Source organism: Somniosus microcephalus, chromosome 5 (assembly GCF_052327205.1).
Source record: "Somniosus microcephalus isolate GS21.2 chromosome 5, FLI_Smic_1.0, whole genome shotgun sequence".
NCBI lineage: Eukaryota > Metazoa > Chordata > Chondrichthyes > Squaliformes > Somniosidae > Somniosus > Somniosus microcephalus.
The window spans coordinates 23,197,997-23,220,042 of NC_140991.1; positions in this window are offsets into that span (position 1 = coordinate 23,197,997).

Sequence of the window (22,046 nt, forward strand, 5' to 3'; positions counted from 1 at the left end):
CCTCCCTATCTCTGTAACCTCCTCCAGCCCTACAACCCTCCAAGATCTCTGCGCTCCTCCAATTCTGGCCTCCTGCGCATCCCCAATTTTAATCGCTCGACCATTGCCAGCCTTGCCTTCGGCAGCCTAGGTCCTAAGCTCTGGAATTCCCTCCCTAAGCCTCTCATCCTCTACCTCTCTTTCCCCCTTTAAGACGCTCCTTAAAACCTATCTCTTTGACCAAGCTTTTGATCATCTGTCCTGATATCTCTTTACGTGGCTCGGTGTCTCATTTTGTCTGATAACGCTCCCATGCGGCGCCTTGGGACGTTTTACTACATTAAAGGCGCTATATAAATGCAAGTTGTTGTTGACATTGACCACACCTCATGTGTCTCTCACTCTCTGAAAGACCTGTCGGAGGAGCAGAACGCACAGTAGCAGGTTTTCACTGAGGTGAAGGGAGGGAGAATCGAGCGGGGCGTATAAAGGGCCCATTCACTGCCGTCTGTTTTAAGCCACCGCCGCCACAGTTGAATTTCACCCTGTTGTCAGTCCAGTTACGGGGATTTTTCTCATGAAAGAACCCAACACGTTCGAAAGTCTCAGCATTGCTCATCATAAATAATACGTGGCATTAGTTGAGCTTTTACTGGAATCCCAGCAGTATTTCTTTGGTGAATTTTCTGCTCATTGAGGGGAGGAATGTTCCCGCTGGGGAATGGAACCCTTCCCTCTTTTAGGCTCCGAATTTCCTCGGAGATAAGGGTGCGTTTTGGGGTCATTATTTTGGGAGCTGGCAGCAGCAGGAACTGGGGAAGGGCCTGGTTAGGATTCCTGAGGGTTTCCTCGGGGCGGGGGAGGGGGGAGGTACTCCTTGCCTCCGCCCCTTTTGCTGGTGAGGTCAGGGCAATGGGCGGGGCTGATGGAACGACGCCACCTAGCAGAACTCCCACCAGGGGCCACCTCCGTTGTCGCGAGCACACCGCCCGCCTGCACGAATCCGGTGGTTTACAGCAATTGCCAGGGCCACGTTCAGAGAATGATACAGCGCAGAAGGAGGCCATTCGGCCCATTGTGCCTGTGCTGGTTCCCGTAGAGGTGGGGCCCACTCCCAGCTGACACGACTGGGATTCCTTAAGGCAACCGGTCGCAAATACCAGCTTTCCTGCTTTCTCCCCACCCACCCCAACGAGCGGGTGCGCCAGAGCGGGCGCCCATCCATTTTATGGAAATTCTCCTGATCCAGAAAATTTGGAAGGAGTCGGGATGCCTGGGGTCCATGGGCCAGAAGTCCCTCTCCCAGACAAACTCTTATTCATTAAATATATTCAAGAAGGAGTTAGATATATTTCTTAAGGCTAAAGGGATCAAGGGATATGGGGAGAAAGCAGGGACAGGGTACTGAGTTTGGATGATCAGCCATGATCTGATTAAATGGCGGAACAGGCTCGAGGGGCCGAATGGCCTACTCCTGCTCCTATCTTCTATGTTTCTATGTTTATGGCGGAACAGTGGGATCAAGGATTTTTGCGGTCTCGGAGATGGCATCAGGCACTCCTAGGTCAGGCACAGAGTCAAGCTCCCTCCACCTTGCACCCCTCGACTACACCCCGTAGCTCCAAGCACGGAAAATCACCACCCCCCACCGCCCCCCCCCCCCTCCATTGCACCAATACGACATTCAACAGATGCCAGTTAGTGCTGTGAACCAACGAGCTTGAGGATGCCCAAACTAATTTCACGTGGCGCCCAATAGAGGGAGCTCCTGGGCTGGATTTGATCTCAGGCCCAGACAAACGAAAGGCCCAGCGATGAACCCACTGCAACACCCAGTCCCGCCCCCCCCCCCCCGTGAAGATCGAGTATTGCGGGGCAGGGGGGACCCCAAGATTGCAATCCGTTCGTTCCTACAACATTGGGAAGCGTTTACTGTCGCAGAATATTTAGCAGGAGAAACGTCTGAAGAAAACAAAGCAAATCCCATCGCGCAGGTGTCAGCCTTGGCTCAGTGGGTAACGTGCTCGCCTCTGAGGCAGGTGGTCATGGGTTCAAGTCCCACTCCAGAGACTCGAGCACATAAACAAGGCTCGGTGAGGTGAGAGTGACAGCCCTTCACATCAAGGCAGCATTTGACCGAGTGTGGCATCAAGGAGCCCTAGTAAAACTGAAGTCAATGGGAATCGGGGGGAAAACGCTCCACTAGCTGGAGTTATACCGAGCACAAAGGAAGATGGTTGTGGTGGTTGAAGGTCAATCATCACAGCCCCAGGAAATCGTTGCAGGAGTTCCTCAGGGCAGTGTCCTAGGCCCAACCATCTTCAGCTGCTTCATCAATGACTTTCCCTCCAACATAAGGTCAGAAATGGGGATGTTTGCTGATGATTGCACAGTGTTCAGCGCCATTCGCAACTCCTCAGATAATGAAGCAGTCCATGCCCGAATGCAACACGACCGGGACGACATTCAGGCTTGGGCTGATAAGTGGCAAGTAACATTCGCGCCACACAAGTGCCAGGCAATAACTATCTCCAACAAGCGAAAGTCTAACCACCTCCCCTTGTCATTCAACGACATTACCATCACTGAATCCACCACCCTCAACATCCTGGGGGTCACCATTGACCAGAAACTTAATTTAACATAAATACTGTGGCAACAAGAGCGGATCAGAGGCAGGGTATTCTGCGACGAGTGTCTTATCTCCTGACTCCCCAAAGCCTTTCCACCATCTACAAGGCACAAGTCAGAAGTGTGATGGAATACTTTCCACTTGCCTGGATGAGTGCAGCTCCAACAACACTCAAGGAGCTCAACACCATCCAGGACAAAGCAGCCCACTTGATTGGCACCCCATCCACCACCTTAAACATTCACTCCCTCTATCACCAGCGCACCATGGCTATAATGTGTACCATCTACAAAATGCACTGCAGCAACTGGCCAAGGCTTCTTCAGCAGCACCTTCCAATTCCGCAAACTCTTCCACCTAGAAGGACAAGGGCAGCAGGCGCATGGGAACACCACCACCTCCAAGTCACACACCATCCTGACTTGGAAATATATCGCCGTTCCTTCATCGTCGCTGGGTCAAAATCCAGGAACCCCCTCCCTAACAACACTGTGGAAGTACCTTCACCACACGGACTGCAGCAGTTCAAGAAGGTGGCTCACCAGCACCTTCTCAAGGGCAACTAGGAATGGGCAATAAATGCCGGCCTTGCCAGTGACGCCCACATCCCAGGAACAAATAAAAATAAACACTCCCAGTGCAGTACTGAGGGCGTGCTGCACTGTCAGAGTCTTTCAGATGAGATGTTAAACCGAGGCCCTGTCTGCCCTCTCAGGTGGACGTAAAAGATCCCATGACACTATTTCGAAGAAGAGCAGGGGTGTTTTCCCCAGTGTTCTTACCGATATTTATCCCTCAACCAACATTACTAAAAAAACATTATCTGATCGTTATCACATTGCTGTTTGTGGGAGCTTGCTATGCACAAATCGGCTGCCGCGTTTCCGACATCACAACAGTGACTGCGCTCCAAAAAAAAAGTACTTTGTTGGCTGTAAAGCGCTTTGGGACGTCCTGAGGTCATGAAAGGCGCTGTTTATATATGCGAGTCTTTTTTTAAAAATCCGCATACCTGGAATCCCTCCAGGGGTGCATGCAGCTGAGGCAGTCAGCAAGCAGCTCTGACAATAAACACCGGTTACTGATATTTACAACGAGCACGTGGACGACCCTCGCAGTTACGGGTACGTTATGGTGAACCTCGTAAACGGAAAGAAAAAGCGGCCGATTCGATGGGGAGCCACTGTGCTGATGTCGATTTGCAATCTGCCTTATTTCTCATCCCCTTCCCCCACGAGAACATTTCAAAACTGCGATCGACAGATATCTGTTAGGCAAGGGTAAGGGTTACGGAACCAAGGCGGGTAGCTGGAGTTAAGTTATAGAATCAGCCTTGATCTAATTGAATGATGGAACAGGCTCGAAGGGCTGAATGGCCTCCTCCTGTTCCTCTGTTCCTTCCTAAGTACCAGAAACAGAGGATACCAGATTTGGGACAGGAAACATAGAAACATAGAAGATAGGAGCAGGAGTAGGCCATTCGGCCCCTCGAGCCTGCTCCGCCATTCAATGCGATCATGGCTGATCATCCAAATTCAGTACCCTGTCCCTGCTTTCTCCCCATATCCCTTGATCCCTTTAGCCTTAAGAAATATATCTAACTCCTTCTTGAATATATTTAATGAATTGGCCTCAACTGTTTTTTGTGGTAGAGAATTCCACAGGTTCACCACTCTCTGGGTGAAGAAATTCCTCCTCATCTCAGTCCCAAATGGCTTACCCCTTATCCTTAGACTGTGACCCCTGGTTCTGGACTCCCCGACCATTGGGAACATCCTTCCTGCATCTAGTCTGTCTAGTCCTGTTAGAATTTTATAAGTTTCAATGAGATCCCCTCTCATTCTTCTAAACTCCAGCGAATATAAGCACAATCGACCCAATCTCTCCTCATACGTCATTCCTGCCATCCCAGGTATCAGTCTGGTGAATCTTCGCTACACTCCCTCCATGGCAAGAACATCCTTCCTCAGATAAGGCGACCAAAACTGCACACAATACTCAAGGTGTGGTCTCACCAAGGCCCTGTACAACTGCAGCAAGGGTGGGCAGGGGTTGCAGGTTGGCATCCAAAGAAGATTCTCACTTGTAAAGTGTTATCTCTCAACCATCGCGGAGTTAAGGATCCCGCTGCATCGCTGCTCGGCATGCACTGGGTGCCTGACCCCCCAGCCTGTGATTTTCTGTCCATTGATGAGTTTAGGTTATAGGAGCTATTGTCCTGCATATTCCCTCCTACACACACATAGTTCAGCAGGTCTGAAAGATTTTGCACCATAATCATCCATATTCTTTACTATTATTGACCTTGCCAAGGCTTCCCCCCCCCACCTTTGTCTCCCTATTGATTAATGTAAGAAGTCACACAACGCCAGGTTATAGTCCAACAGCTTTATTTGAAATCACAAGCTTTCGGAGCGCTGCTCCTTCGTCAGGTGAAGTGGAGAGATGCATATAGGCACAGCTTATATAGTCAGAGAATAATGCCAGGTGATTACAGGTAATCTTTCTAACTGCCCTTTATCACACCTCGGCAGAGAGATAATCACAGCAATCAAAGGTGTGAATGGTGTCCAAACAGGTCAGTCAGGAAAACATTACATCAAAGAACAATGAGGTGGGGTCACAAGGGGTCCTTACAGATGCCTGCGGGCCAATGATAATTCAATATGCAAATGTTACATCCCCTTTTTCCCAGCCCCCAAACTTGCTTTCCATTTCCTGCTTTTTTTCCAATTCTGACGAAAGGTCATCGACCTGAAACGTTAACTCTGTTTCTCTCTCCACGGATGTTGCCTGGCCTGCTGAGTATTTCCAGCATTTTCTGTTGTTATTTCAGGGTTTCTAGACTTTAGCTTCGACCACTCCCTCTTGCATCATCGCCTCCAAAGTACAAATTTGCATCTCGGCGCTGGAAGGGCTGTGACTGACAAGATTGCAGATATTGTCTTACAGCCTTGCGAGGCTGCGAATGTTCCCCCCGCCTCGTCCTGCCATCCACCCCCCCCCCCACCCTCCCAGCCCCAGGGGTGTGACAGCAATGAGAAGACAAGTTGTCGCGGACAAGATTTAAAAAGAAAGTTCTCAGATTTATATTTGGCACGAATTCGTTCAACACCATCTGGAGTGTTTCTGAGAGGTGAAGGAAATGTAAATGTAAATCATCGGGCTGCAATCACCAGTGATCAGGACTTGAGGGCCCAGCATCTGTCACTCCGCACACTGCACTTTGCTGTTTAAAGCAACAGCGGCCAAGAACTGAATGAAAAGGCACGAGATATGGCTGGACCACAGAGCCGGGGCTGAAACCCTAGACATTTCAGGTGCAGAAGGTCATTCGGCCCATCGTCACTGTGCCAGCTCTTTGCTAGAGTAATTCAACACTAATTGGATGTTTCATTTTGCTGTTTCTTGGTGTTTTTTTTATTTCGATCACTCTAGTTTCAGGCTTTCTATTCCAAAAGAATTTTTAAAAAGAGCAAATATTTTCCCTGTCAAGAGATCACAAGGCAATGATGCATGAGGAAGGTCATGTGGGCCATCTTAATTTATTTACCCAGAACATAAGAAATAGGAGCAGGAGTAGGCCGTTCGGCCCCTCGAGCCTGCTCCGCCATTCAATAAGATCATGGCTGATCTTCTACCTCATCTCCACTTTCCTGCACTATTCCCATATCCCTTGATTCCTTTAATATCCAAAAATCTATCGATCTCTGTCTTGAATATACTCAATGACTGAGCCTCCACAGCCCTCTGGGGTAGAGAATTCCAAAGATTCACCACCCTCTGAGTGAAGACATTTCTTCTCATCTCAGTCCTAAATGGCCGACCTCTTATTCTGAGACCGTGACCCCTGGTTCTAGACTCCCCAGCCAGGGGAAACATCCTCCCTGCATCTACCCTGTCAAGCCCTGTAAGAATTTTGTATGTTTCAATGAGATCACCTCTCATTCTTCTAAACTCTAAAGAACAACCCTATGTTCCCGCTAAGTTCGTGGCCGCACAACTGTCTAGAGGTCCCGCGCAGGCTGCTTATTTTTAAATGGGAGATTCTGCGCATGTGCGGCATTTTGAATGGGCCGCACAGCCAAAAATAAATTTCAAAAGAAAAATAAAAGACTTGCATTTATATAGTGCCTTTCACGACCACCGGACGTCTCAAAGCACTTTACAGCCAATGAAATACTTTTGAAGTGGAGCCACTGTTGTAATGTGGGAAACGCAGCAGCCAATTTGCACACAGCAAGCTCCCACAAACAGCAATGTGATAATGACCCAGATAATCTGTTTTTTGTTATGTTGATTGAGGGATAAATATTGGCCAGGACACCGGGGAGAACTCCCCTGCTCTTCTTCGAAATAGTGCCGTGGGATCTTTTACGTCCACCTGAGAGAGCAGACGGGGCCTCGGTTTAACGTCTCATCCGAAAGACGGTACCTCCGACAGTGCAGCAGTGCACTGCACTGGAGTGGAGTGTCAGCCTAGATTTTTTATGTGCTCACAGTCTCTGGAGTGAGTGTGCTACCAACTGAGCCACAGCTGACACTGATTACCCCCGCCCCCATTTTATCCAATTAGTTCTTCAATGATTTAAGGTTCACCCCTCTGCCTTTTATTCCAGGTGTTGATCACTCTTTGCGAGAAGAAGAATTTCCTACTATCAATCCTAAATTTACCTTTCACCAGCTTGAACCTTCTTCCACTCCCACAGCTCAGTTTGAAGTACTATTTCAGATTTACCTTTTCCATGCCGCGCACAGTTCTGGTCTCCATATTACAAAAAGGATACAGAGGCACAGGAGTAGGTGCAAAAAAGATTTGCAAGGATGATACCAGAACTGAGAGAGGTTATACCCATCAGGAAAGACTGAACAGGCTGGGGCTCTTTTCTCTTGAAAAGAGAAGACTGAATGGTGACCTAATAGAGGTCTTCAACATCATGAAAGGGTTCAATAGGGTAGACGTAGAGAAAATGTTTCCACTAGTGTTGGGGGGGGGGGGGGGGGGGGGATGGTGGGTGGAGTCCCAAACTAGGGGCCATAAATATAAGATAGTCACTAATAAGTCCAATAGGGAATTCAGGAAAAATTTCTTTACCCAGAGAGTGGTGAGAATGGGGCACTCGCTACCACATAGAAGATAGGAGCAGGAGTAGGCCATTCGGCCCCTCGAGCCTGCTCCGCCATTCAATGAGATCATGGCTGATCATCCAAACTCAGTACCCTGTCCCTGCCTTCTCCCCATATCCCTTGATCCCTTTAGCCTTAAGAAATATATCTAACTCCTTCTTGAATATATTTAATGAATTGGCCTCAACTGCCTTCTGTGGTAGAGAATTCCACAGGTTCACCACTCTCTGGGTGAAGAAATTCCTCCTCATCTCTGTCCTAAATGGCTTACCCCTTATCTTTAGACTGTGACCCCTGGTTCTGGACTCCCCTGTGTAGGGGGTGGCGCGTGAGCCCAGTCAGTTATGCCTCTGACTGCCCGTGAGCGGTTCGAATGGCTCCCACGCCCCTGAGATTCTCGACACCGGACTTAGGTACAGGTAGCAATACAGAAAAGACTCGAGTAAACAGGTGGTTTGGATGTAAGCAAAACTCAGGATTTTATTAAACAGGAAAAGTTAATACTGTCTTAAGAGAAGTTACCAGTATATAAAATTACAGGAGAGTACAAATAACTATACTTATACAGGGAATGGGGAACACACGGCACATCGAGGGAAAACAACTATCTTAACAATCCCCTTATCCTTATCCCACCCCCTATACCTAACTAGATTAAGCTATGAGGGGCCAGAATTTACGCTCACCAATCAAAAGGGTTTGTTGGACTCAAAACAGCGGTGGGGTTCGGGGTTCGCTCTTGGTGCTCTCTGGAGCCTGCCGTCGTCACGTGGTCTCCAGGCGCTGCAAGGGCGTTGTCCAGGTTCGAGTACCCCAAAGTTAAAGTCTCTGTTTGGGTACTTTACCTTGCAGGGATGATTCTTCTTCTTCAGCCGACAGTTTGAGTTTGCATGAAGATAGTCGCAGGTTGGCTGAGGCTGAAGGCCCGATGATTCGAAGCCTACCCTCAGTTCATCTCCTCAGTTCGTCTCCTCAGTTGGTCTGCCTCAGTTGGTCTTCCCTCCTCCCCTCGTCGCGTCCCGCCTCGCCTGGCCTGAATTGTCCGTGTCCGCCCGATGCAGTGCCGGGGCGATTTCCAGATGGAGTGGCAAAAGGCACGGGCAAAGGCCAGGGGGTAAGCGCGGGACGGGGAAACAGCGACAGCCACGAGGGCGAGGAGCAGAAGAGCCGAGCAGAGCAGAGAGAGAAGAGAGAGATTGCCACCCGGAGCCTTCAATTATACTCTTTTCGAAAACCCTTATCTGCGTGCCAAATCAGGTTAGTTCTTTGTCTTAATCTTGGCGGGCTATTTTAAATAATGGTAGCAATCTATACTAACTGTTTCTAGATGGCCGGTAATTGCATCTACCGGCCCGATAATTGACTTGTTTTGTCATGAATGTTCCTTGATGGGCCTGTCCAGCCTCGGTGGCTCTCTTAATCTGTTTCTGATTATATATGTAAACTGCTTTGTAGTGTCCGTGTGTAGATAAAGACACTGAAGACAGGAGTTGGTTCATAGGTATTTACTAAGCAAGTCTGGGGGGGGTTTCTAAAGGATATACACAATACACAGGCTTATATAGCCCAAGTGGCAATTACCGGCATTACGCACACCTGGGGCTCTTAAAGACACATACACCACAATTCCTCCCCTTCTAGCTAACTAGTACATCATATTTTAAGTAATTATTAATTACATGTTATATGCAAAATAATATACATTGCTGTATTAATTAATTATAAGTTAGTCTCTCAGGAGGCTTCCTGACTCGGTCCGGATAACGCCTCGGGGGTGTAGTAGTTTCTGGTGGTGTAGTAGGTTCTTCTGGCAAGGCTGATTCGGCTTGAAGGCCAGTGTCGGGTTCATCGGGCTCCAGTATCACTGGATCGGAGGTAGATATGGGTATCTCTACTTCATCGTTAGATGTATAGAGTGGTGGTGTAGGTTGTCCCTTTTCGGATGACTTGATGATTTGGTCAGCATGGCGCCTTATTATGCTGTCTCCAATGTCCACGGTATACATCAGTGGTCCTAATCGTGTGCAGATAGTTCCAGGCTGCCATTTCTCGGTACGGTAGTCCCGGGCCAAAACCGGTTGGCCTATCTGGAAGGCCCTAGTTGGCCTTTCATTCATGCCCTGAAACTGCCGGTTCTCCACGTCCCTTCGGATGTTGGGCTTGACCAAATCCAGCTGGCATCTTAGGTTTCTATTGTAGAACATCATGGCGGGAGTTTGGTTAGTAACCATATGCGTTGCATTCCTATATGCAAATAAGAAGTTATCCACCTTGTGCTGAAGTTTTATGTCTTCATTACCCATGGCCTTGATGGCCTTCTTGAAGGTCTGGACAAACCTTTCAGCCAATCCATTGGTGGCGGGATGGTATGGGGCGGACGTGTAGTGCTTTACCCCATTGTTCTTTAAGAACTTTCTGAATTCTTCGGACACAAATTGCGGTCCATTATCAGAACATATCTGCTCCGGCAGCCCATTCCTGGCAAATATGGTCCTTAATACTGTGATGGTTTTTTCCGTGGTGGTGGAGGACATCTTTATTACCTCCAGCCACTTGGAGTGTGCATCAACTGCGATTAAGAACATTGAGTCCATAAATGGACCAGCAAAGTCGATGTGCACCCTTTGCCAGGGAGATGAGGGCCACTCCCATGGATGTAGAGGTGCCTGTGGCGGAGCATTTTGGACCTTCTGGCATCCTAGGCAGCTCTTGGTCATGTCTTCGATGTCTCCATCGATACCTGGCCACCATACAAACGCCCTAGCTAGGTTCTTCATTTTCACTCCACCCAGATGCCCCTCGTGAAGCTCCTTTAGCACTTTATCCTGGAGTTTGGGTGGAATCACCACTCTGGATCCACACATCAAAGTTCCTCGGCACACTGACAGCTGTTCTCTTCTTTGCGAGAATGCTGGCAACAGTGGTTCGCCATGTGCTGGCCATCCCTTCACTGTTAAATCGTAGACCCGTGAGAGAGTAGGGTCATTTCTTGTCTCCCTTTCAATGGCAGAATTTGTCACCGGTAGACATTCCACTATGGTAGAGTGGAATATCTCTACTGGGTCTACTGTAGGTGCCTCTTCTATCGTTGGCAACGGTAGGCGTGATAAACCGTCAGCATTCCCATGCTGTTTTGACCCTTTGTATTCAATGTTGTATTGGTGTGCCCCTAGAAAAAGGGACCACCTCTGTAGTCTTTGTGCCGTCATAATGGGGACACCTTTTTTAGGGTTGAATATGGAGATGAGGGGTTGATGGTCAGTCAGCAAGGTAAATTTTTGTCCGTGTAGGTAATGGTTGAATTTCTTCACTCCCCATACCAGGCTGAGTGCTTCCCTGTCTATCTGGGCATAGTTACGCTCAGCTGAGTTCAATGAGCGTGACGCAAAAGCTATCGGCCGTTCCGAGCCATCAAGGAATCTATGGGACAATACCGCTCCTATGCCGTAAGGGGATGCATCGCACGCCAGTCTGATTGGTAGTGATGGGTTGTAATGAGCCAAAATTTTCTCGGATGTGATTAAGTCTTTACATTTATGGAAGGCACGTTTACAGTCTTCATTCCATTTCCAAATCACTCCTGTCTGTAGAAGATCATTAAGAGGGTGTAGAATAGTTGATAAGTTCGGTAAAAATTTATGATAGTAATTTATTAATCCCAGGAATGACCTTAATTGTGAAACATTTTCAGGTGCTGGGGCTTTTATAACTGCTTCAATTTTTTCAGGTGACTTATGCAACCCTTCCTTATTAATTATGTGGCCACAATATGATATCTGATTTTGGAAAAATTCGCACTTGGGGCGATTTGCTCGTAGGCCCCGTTCTTTCAGCCTAGTGAGCACCTGCTCCAAATTGGCAAGGTGCTCGTTATCGTTTTCTCCTGTTATAAGGATGTCGTCTAGGTAGCATTGAGTCCCCGGAATCCCTTGCAGGACTTGCTCCATAGCTCTTTGCCAGATAGCTGGAGCTGATGCTATTCCAAAAACCAGTCGATTGTACTGGTACAGGCCTTTGTGTGTGTTTATTGTGAGATACTTTTTAGAGGTCTCCTCAACCTCCATCTGTAGATATGCCTGTGCCAAGTCAATTTTTGTGAAACGTTTCCCTCCGGATAGTGAGGCGAAAATATCTTCTATCCTCGGAAGAGGATACTGTACCGTGTGAAGGACCGGGTTTACAGTCACCTTAAAGTCCCCACAGATGCGGATTTTTTTCTGTTCCTCAGAGTTATTTTTCAATGTTTTTTTCATGACTGGAACGATGGGTGTTGCCCATTCGCTCCAATCTATTTTGGATAATACGCCTGCCTTTTCCAAATTCTTCAGCTCAGCTTCGACTGCCGGACGTATTGCGTATGGCACCGGTTCTGCCTTAAAAAATTTTGGAATTGCTGTATCTTCCACTTTTATTGAGGCGGTGATGCCTTTCAAGGTTCCTAGTTTCTCTTGAAACACTTCTTTGGCGTTGGCCAAGATGTCTTTTAATCGTTCAGGTATGATGTCATCATTGTTTTTTTCCTTACTGGTCACCGTCAGTGCCTGAATGGAGTGCCAGCCTAAACGTATCTTCCTGATCCATTCACGTCCCAACAACGGTGGACCACCATCTTGTAGAATGTATAAATACAACTTTTGTATTTCTTTGCCGTTGTATACCACAGGCACCCTTATTTTTCCTTTGGGGTAGACTTTCTGCCCCATATATGTTTTTAAGATAATGGATGTGTCTTTTAGAGGTATATGCGAAAATAGCCTCTCGTAATCTCGTCGATTTATTACGGTTAGAGCTGATCCTGTATCTAGCTCCATTTTAACTGGGGACCCTGCTATTGTGAAGGTAACCCAAATGGTTTGGTAATCCTCTTTGGCAAGTACATTATGTAATTTGAGACAGCTTAGTCTCTTGTTTCCGGAGTCGCTATCGCTATTCTGGTCTTCGGAGCTATTGTCCGTCATCATTTGTACCTTCTTGTACTTTTCTTTATTGATTTTTTGTTTTCTGTCAGTGGATTTATTTTGTCCAGATTGGCATACCCGTGCAATGTGTCCAATCTTACCACATTGCCTGCATGCTTTGCCCTTGAACCAGCAGTCCCTCTGGTTATGGGTGGATCTGCCGCAGCGATAACATCTTCCGAACTCCTGTGTCATTTTATGGGTGCCGAAGTCCTGTGTCTCTTGTTGTATCTCTGCAGCTCCTTTTGCTGCTGCTTCGTATGATACAGCCATACTGAAAGCTTTGTCCAATGTTAAATCTTTTTCAGAAAGCAGTCTTTTTTGTGTTCCTTCACTTAAGAGACCGCAAACAAATTTGTCTCGAAGATAATCCGATAGTCCTGCTCCGAATTGGCAGTACTTTGATAGCTTTCTTAATTCGGTTAGGTAATCAGCGTTACTTTCATTCTTGTGTTGATTTCTCTTGAAGAACTTGAATCGTTCCGCTATCAGCAGCGGTGTTGGGTTTAAATGCTCCTGCAGGGTATCAACAATTTCTTTAAAAGTCTTGTCCTTTGGTTTGGCTGGAGTGATTAAATTTCGTAACAGCCCGTATGTCTTCGCGCCCATTAAGTTCAGAAGTACTGAAGCTTTTTTTTCATCTGTTATTCCATTTGCAGTGCAATAAACCTCTACTCTTTCCCCGTATGTGGTCCAATCTTCTATTTCGCCATCAAAAGCCTCAATATTACCAGATTTAGGCATTTCAGAAAAGATATGGCGCTTCCCGCGCTTTTTTTTTTTCTTTTTTTTTCTCTCTCTGTAGCAACGATATGGCGCTTCCCGCACTTTCCCGCCGCTGCTACCGATAACAACGCTGTTTTACTGTGGTTTCCGTTTATTCACTGTTGGAGACTCGTTCCCGACGGAGGTCTAAACGCTGACCTGCTTGCCGCGCCGGCCGTCTCTCGAGTGCACCCTTCCAGTCCGTTATTGCTTGCCTCCGATTTCGCTGCCTGTCTCAGCTGTAGAGCCCGCCGCTGGAGCTCCAGCCTGACGCCCAGGAAGGATTAGCGCAGTACCTGTCACCAGCTTGGCCAGCTGGTGAAACCACAGTTTCTCTTACTTCCTTGAGTCTTCTGGACGCTGGAGGAATCGATGTCCTTGAGGTGCTGCCGAATTGCAGGTAAGTCCGTTTCCACTTCGTCGCCACTGTAGTGTCCGTGTGTAGATAAAGACACTGAAGACAGGAGTTGGTTCATAGGTATTTACTAAGCAAGTCTGGGGGGGGTTTCTAAAGGATATACACAATACACAGGCTTATATAGCCCAAGTGGCAATTACCGGCATTACGCACACCTGGGGCTCTTAAAGGCACATACACCATAATTGCTCTTAAAGGCACATACACCACATGCTTGATGACCTTAACTATAGGCCTAACTAAATTTAGATTTGTCTCCAATTCGGTCTAATACATAATTCAAAGTCCTGTCTGGTTTCAAAATACAAAGTCTCTCTTCACAGAAACTGCAGCTTTGGTTTCGATCCACAAGTTGTCTGCGTTGCAGAGTCCATTTTAAAATCTCACAGGCTTTTCTGCCACGAGGCACGGACGCCATCTTGGGTACCCTTTTTGACTTAAAATATCCACGCAGGGTCCAGTTTATTAATAACAACCTTCGGGGAAATGTAGAAATTGTGCAAATCTTACACCTACCATCGGGAACATCCTTCCTGCATCTAGTCTGTCTAGTCCTGTTAGAATTTTATAAGTTTCAATGAGATCCCCTCTCATTCTTCTAAACTCCAGCGAGTATAAGCCCAATCGACCCAATCTCTCCTCATACGTCATTCCTGCCATCCCAGGTATCAGCCTGGTGAATCTTCGCTGAACTCCTTCCATGGCAAGAACATCCTTCCTCAGGTAAGGCAACCAAAACTGCACACAATACTCAAGATGTGGTCTCACCAAGGCCCTGTACAACTGCAGCAAGACATCCTTGTTCCTGTACTCGAATCCTCTCACTACGAAGGCCAACATATCATTTGCCTTCTTAACCGCCTGCTGCACCTGCATGCTTACCTTCAGCAACTGATGCACAAGGACACCCAGGTCTCGTTGCACTTCCCCTTTTCCCAATCTATTGCCGTTCAGATAATAATCTTCCTTCCTGTTTTTGCCACCAAAGTGGATAACCTTGCATTTATCCACATTATACTGCATCTGCCATACACCTGCCCAATCACCCAACCTGTCCAAATCATACTGGAGTTTCTCGGCATCTTCCTCACAGCACACACGCCCACCCAGCTTTGTGTCGTCTACAAACTTGGAGATATTACATCTAGTTCCCTCGTCTAGATCATTTATATATATATAGTGAATAGCTGGGGTCCTAGCACCGATCCCTGCGGTACCCCACTAGTCACTGCCTGCCACTTGGAAAAAGAGCCGTTTATTCCAACTCGTTGCTTCCTGTCTGCCAGCCAGTTCTCTATCCAAGACAGTACCTTACCCCCAATCCCATGCGCTTTAACTTTACATGCTAATTTCTTATGCGGGACCTTATCGAAAGCCTTCTGAAAGCCCAAATACACCACATCCACTGGTTCTCCCTTATCTATTCTACCAGTTACTTCCTCAAAAAATTCCAGTAGATTAGTCAAGCACGATTTTCCTTTTGTAAATCCATGTTGACTTTGTCCGATCCTGTCACTGTTTTCCAAGTGCTCTGCTATTACATCTTTTATAATGGACTCTAGCATTTTCCCCACTACCGATATCAGGCTTACCGGTCTGTAATTCCCTGTTTTCTCTCTACCACCTTTTTTGAACAGTGGGGTAACATTAGCTACCCTCCAATCCATGGGTACTGTTCCAGAGTCTATAGAATTTTGGAAGATGACCAGTAATGCATCTACTATTTCTCGGGCCACTTCCTTAAGTACCCTAGGATGTAGATTATCAGGCCCTGGGGATTTATCGACCTTCAATCCCATCAATTTCCTTAACACCACGTGAAGTAGTTGAGGTGAATAGCATAGATGCATTTAAGGGGAAGCCAGATAACTACATGATAAGGAAGGAATAGAAGGATATGTTGATAGGGTGAGATGTAGTAGGGTGGGAGGAGGCTGGTGTGGAGCAGAAACACCGGCACGGACCTATTGGGCCGAATGGCCTGTTTCTCTGCTGTAAATTCTGTGTAAAACTGATAGACCTCTGGAAGATCACCTCTCCGATGCCTCCTTTCCAGGTTGAAAAGCACTTTTCTCCAGTCCCATGGTGATCAGCCCCATGGCTCTTGCCTGCACTGCCTCCAGAGCTGGACCGAGTATCAAAGTGTGGTCTGACCAGAGCATTATATAACGTGGTCAGGACTTGCCCTGGCTTGTCCTCTACTGTCTTGACTATGAATTGCAACATTCTATTGGCTTTGTTGATTGCTGCTGTCTACATTAATTGAACATGTTGAGTCTACTAAGACTCCTGGGTCTCTTTCAACTTCATGCTTAGCTATTTCAAAGCCATTCTATCGCCCATTTCTCCTTCCAATGTGAAGCACTTGCCTGCATTTAATTTAATCTGCCAGTGTTTTGTCCAACTCGTTCTGTCATTTCTGAGCTTCCTGCTCTGATTCCACTGCCCCTCCCAGTTTGGTATGAGTTAAAATCTGATTGATTTGCATTGGCCTGATATCCAGCTCGTTGATACAAATGAGAAGCAGTTGTGTTCCCCATTCAGCACTTCCACCAAACCGGACTTTCACAGAATCACAGAAACCCCACAGTGCAGATAGAGGCCATTTCGGGCCATCGAGCCTGCACCGACACATATCCCACCCGATCCCCGTAACCCCTACACCAACACATATCCCACCCTATCCCTGTAACCCCACGTATTTAATCCCCCTAGCACTAAGGGTCAATTTATCATAGCCAATCAACCTAACCCGCACATCTTTGGACTGTGGGAGGAAACCAAAGCACCCGGAGAAAACCCACGCAAACACGGGGAGAATGTGCAAACTCCACACAGACAGTCGCCCGAGGCCGGATTCGAACCCGGGTCTCTGGCGCTGTGAGGCAACAGTGCTAACCACTATGCCACCGTACTTTACAAGTAACCATTGTTTCTCCACTCTTCGGTCAATTTCGTATCCATTACCACTACTTACCCTGAATCCTCACAGCTTGGAGCTGCATTTTAAACTTCTTTTGGAATCCTTCACCCTCTCCTGTTGTTCATCTACATGCTGCCCCTCACCAACCTCATCCGAAAACACAGCGTCAGTTTCCACATGTGCGCTGATGACACCCAGCTCTACCTCACCACCACCTCTCTCAACCCCTCCACTGTCTCTAAATTGTCAGACTGCTTGCCCGACATACAGTTCTGGATGAGCAGAAATTTCCTCCAATTAAATATTGGGAAGACCGAAGCCATTGTTTTCAGTCCCTGCCACAAACTCCGTTCCCTAGCCACTGACTCCATCCCTCTCCCTAACATCTGTCTGAGGCTGAACCAGACTGTTCAAAACCTTGGTGTCATATTTGACCCGGAAATGAGCTTCCGACCACATATCCACGCAATCCCTAAGACCACCCATTTCCACCTCCATAACATCGCCCGTCTCCGCCCCTGCCTCAGCTCATCCTCGGCTGAAGCCATCATCCATGCCTTTGTTACCTCTAGACTTGACTATTCCAATGCACTCCTGGCTGGCTTCCCACGTTCTACCCTACGTAAACTTGAGGTGATCCAAGACTCTGTCGCCCGTATCCTAACTTTGACCAAGCTTTTCCTCATCTGCCCTAATAGCTCATGTGGCTCGGTGTCAGATTTTGTCTGATGTCGCTCCTGTGAAGCGCCTTGGGATGCTTTACTATGTTAAAGGTGCTATATAAATGCAAGTTGTTGTTGTATAGCGGGCGGCAATCCCACATCACCCGTTTTACAATACCGCCAAAACTTAAAAGTACCCACATTGATTTCCAACTTGCTTTCTCATCTGTTTCATTTCCTGCTTTTTTTTCTCAGTTCTGACGAAGGGTTTCGACCCAAAACGTTAACTCTGTTTCTCTCTCCACGGATGTTGCGCTGGCCTGCTGAGTTTTTTCCAGCTTTTTCTGTTGTTATTTTTTATTTTACTGAGGCTGCCTCAGTTTAGGGAAGGCTTATAGCTGGTTTCTTCCCTGTGAATACTTTCAGAAAGTCTCCATTCAGGATGGTGACTATTTTGTGCTCGGCCTCAGTTACAAGCCAGTTTTCACCTTTTAATGTTCTCACTCCTTCCCTGAAAGTCCTTTTGGGATTCTGGTATTGAAAGAAAGTTTACTACTAATTAGCTTCTGTAGCTGAGCTTTATTCCAGGCCTCTTGTTGCCACTCTGATCACAGATTTAACAGTTTTGTGCACAGCCATGTGTTGTGACACAGTTCCACAGGCACTGACTGGCACTGGGTACAGTTCCACAGGCACGGACTGGCACTGGGTACAGATCCACAGGCACGGACTGGCACTGGGTACAGTTCCACAGGCACGGACTGGCACTGGGTACAGTTCCACAGGCACGGACTGGCACTGGGTACAGATCCACAGGCACGGACTGGCACTGGGTACAGATCCACAGGCACGGACTGGCACGGGGTACAGATCCACAGGCACGGACTGGCACTGGGTACAGATCCACAGGCACTGACTGGCGCTGGGTACAGTTCCACAGGCACTGACTGGCGCTGGGTACAGTTCCACAGGCACTAACTGGCACTGGGTACAGTTCCACAGGCACTAACTGGCCCTGGGTACAGTTCCACAGGCACTGACTGATGCTGGGTACAGTTCCACAGGCACTGACTGATGCTGGGTACAGTTCCACAGGCACTGACTGGCGCTGGGTACAGTTCCACAGGCACTGACTGGCGCTGGGTACAGTTCCACAGGCACTGACTGATGCTGGGTACAGTTCCACAGGCACTGACTGGTGCTGGGTACAGTTCCACAGGCACTGACTGATGCTGGGTACAGTTCCACAGGCACTGACTGGCCCTGGGTACAGTTCCACAGGCACTGACTGGCCCTGGGTACAGTTCCACAGGCACTGACTGGCACTGGGTACAGTTCCACAGGTACTGACTGATGCTGGGTACAGTTCCACAGGCACTGACTGGCACTGGGTACAGTTCCACAGGTACTGACTGATGCTGGGTACAGTTCCACAGGCACTGACTGGCACTGGGTACAGTTCCACAGGCACTGACTGCCGCTGGGTACAGTTCCACAGGCACTGACTGATGCTGGGTACAGTTCCACAGACACTGACTGGCACTGGGTACAGTTCCACAGGTACTGACTGATGCTGGGTACAGTTCCACAGACACTGACTGCCGCTGGGCACAGTTCCACAGACACTGACTGGCACTGGGCACAGTTCCACAGACACTGACTGGCACTGGGTACAGTTCCACAGGCACTGACTGGCCCTGGGTACAGTTCCACCGGCACAGACTGGTGCTGGGTAGAATTCCACAGGTACATTTCCACAGAGGGATAAGAACATAAGAAATAGGAGCAGGAGTAGGCCATTTGGCCCTTCGGGCCTGCTCCGCCATTTAATGAGATCATGGCTGATCTGATCTTGGGCTATCTCCACCTTAAATGTATTCAATGACCCTGCCTCCACAGCTCTCTGGGGCAGAGAATGCCACAGATTTACGACCCTTTGAGGGAAGAAATTCCTCATCTCAGTTTTAAATGGATGTTGGTGAATGGAATGCTTCAATACAAGGAGTGGTTAGGGCAGAGACCATTGCATCTTTGAAGAGAAGAATAGATAAACCTTTACAAAGGATGATACAAGGCTATGGGGAGATAACTGGGCAAAGGGACTAATCTTGGATTGCTCCAACAAAGAGCTGCACAAACACGTGAAGATACAGATCAGTCCTGACCTAATTGGATGGCGGAACAGGCTTCAGGTGCTGAATGGTCTCCTCCTGTTCCTATGTTCCTTGTTCCTATGTTTATATCCAGGCTTATTTCATGGCAAATCCTGACCCAGCTGCAGCCTCAGTTCAGTTATTGGTCCCTGATTTTATGTTTTAATCAATGACTCTTAATTCCCTGATTGTGTTTTTTTATATTCTCTGTACATTAATATTATACATCTTAATTTGGATTCCCTGGGTAGGGAAAATGGTGCCCTGGGCAAACTTGTATTTTGGCGCCCTTTCTTTAAGTTTAAGTAAAAGTATTAGCAAAAGTTTCAGAAATAAAAATGGAATCTCAAAAGTTTTTTATAATTTAATTAATAAATGATATAAAAAATAACATAGCTAAGTGACAAATTAACTAAACATTAAATTAAACACTAAACTAACAAATAACAATAACAAATAAAAATACTTTGTTCACCAAGATATTTTGAGCCTTTTCATTCTTGATAGACAGGATGGCCAACGAGGATAGCCTGCTGTTCTCGCAAGGTCGATCGCAAATATGTTTTTATGAGCTTCGACTTCGAGAAGCTCGGTTTGCCGCTTGCCACGGATGCGGGCATGGTTACCAGGATCCTGTGCGCTATCCATCACCACCGATACAGACATGGTTACCAGGATCCTGTGTGCTATCCAACACCACCGATACAGACATGGTTACCAGGATCCTGTGTGCTATCCACCACCACCAATACGGACATGGTTACCAGGATCCTGTGTGCTATCCATCACCATGGATACGGGCATGGTTTACAGGATCCTGAGAGCTATCCAACACCACCAATACGGACATGGTTACCAGGATCCTGTGTGCTATCCAACACCACCGATACGGACAAGGTTACCAGGATCCTGTGTGCTATCCATCACCATGGATACGGGCATGGTTTACAGGATCCTGAGAGCTATCCAACACCACCGATACGGACAAGGTTACCAGGATCCTGTGTGCTATCCATCACCACGGATATGAGCATGGTTAACAGGATCCTGAGAGCTATCCATCACCACCGATACGGGCATGGTTAACAGGATCCTGTGTGCTATCCATCACCATGGATACGGGCATGGTTTACAGGATCCTGAGAACTATCCATCACCACAGATACGGACATGGTTACCAGGATCCTGTGTGCTATCCAACACCACCAATACGGACATGGTTACCAGGATCCTGTGTGCTATCCAACACCACCGATACGGACAAGGTTACCAGGATCCTGTGTGCTATCCAACACCACTGATACGGACAAGGTTACCAGGGTCCTGTGTGCTATCCAACACCACCGATACAGACATGGTTACCAGGATCCTGTGTGCTATCCAACACCACCGATACAGACATGGTTACCAGGATCCTGTGCGCTATCCAACACCACCGATACAGACATGGTTACCAGGGTCCTGTGTGCTATCCAACACCACCGATACAGACATGGTTACCAGGATCCTGTGTGCTATCCAACACCACCGATACAGACATGGTTACCAGGATCCTGTGTGCTATCCAACACCACCGATACAGACATGGTTACCAGGATCCTGTGCGCTATCCAACACCACCGATACAGACATGGTTACCAGGGTCCTGTGTGCTATCCAACACCACCGATACAGACATGGTTACCAGGATCCTGTGTGCTATCCAACACCACCGATACAGACATGGTTACCAGGGTCCTGTGTGCTATCCAACACCACCGATACGGGCATGGTTACCAGGATCCTGTGTGCTATCCAACACCACCGATACGGGCATGGTTACCAGGATCCTGTGTGCTATCCAACACCACCGATACGGGCATGGTTACCAGGATCCTGTGTGCTATCCAACACCACCGATACGGGCATGGTTACCAGGATCCTGTGTGCTATCCAACACCACCGATACGGGCATGGTTACCAGGATCCTGGTGCTATCCAACACCACCGATACAGACATGGTTACCAGGATTCTGTGTGCTATCCAACACCACCGATACAGACATGGTTACCAGGATCCTGTGTGCTAGCCAACACCACCGATACGGGCATGGTTACCAGGATCCTGTGTGCTATCCAACACCACCGATACAGACATGGTTACCAGGATCCTGTGTGCTATCCAACACCACCGATACAGACATGGTTACCAGGATTCTGTGTGCTATCCAACACCACCGATACGGGCATGGTTACCAGGATCCTGTGTGCTATCCACCACCACCGATACAGGCATGGTTACCAGGATCCTGTGTGCTATCCAACACCACCGATACGGGCATGGTTGCCAGGATCCTGTGTGCTATCCAACACCACCGATACAGACATGGTTACCAGGATCCTGTGTGCTATCCAACACCACCGATACAGACATGGTTACCAGGATCCTG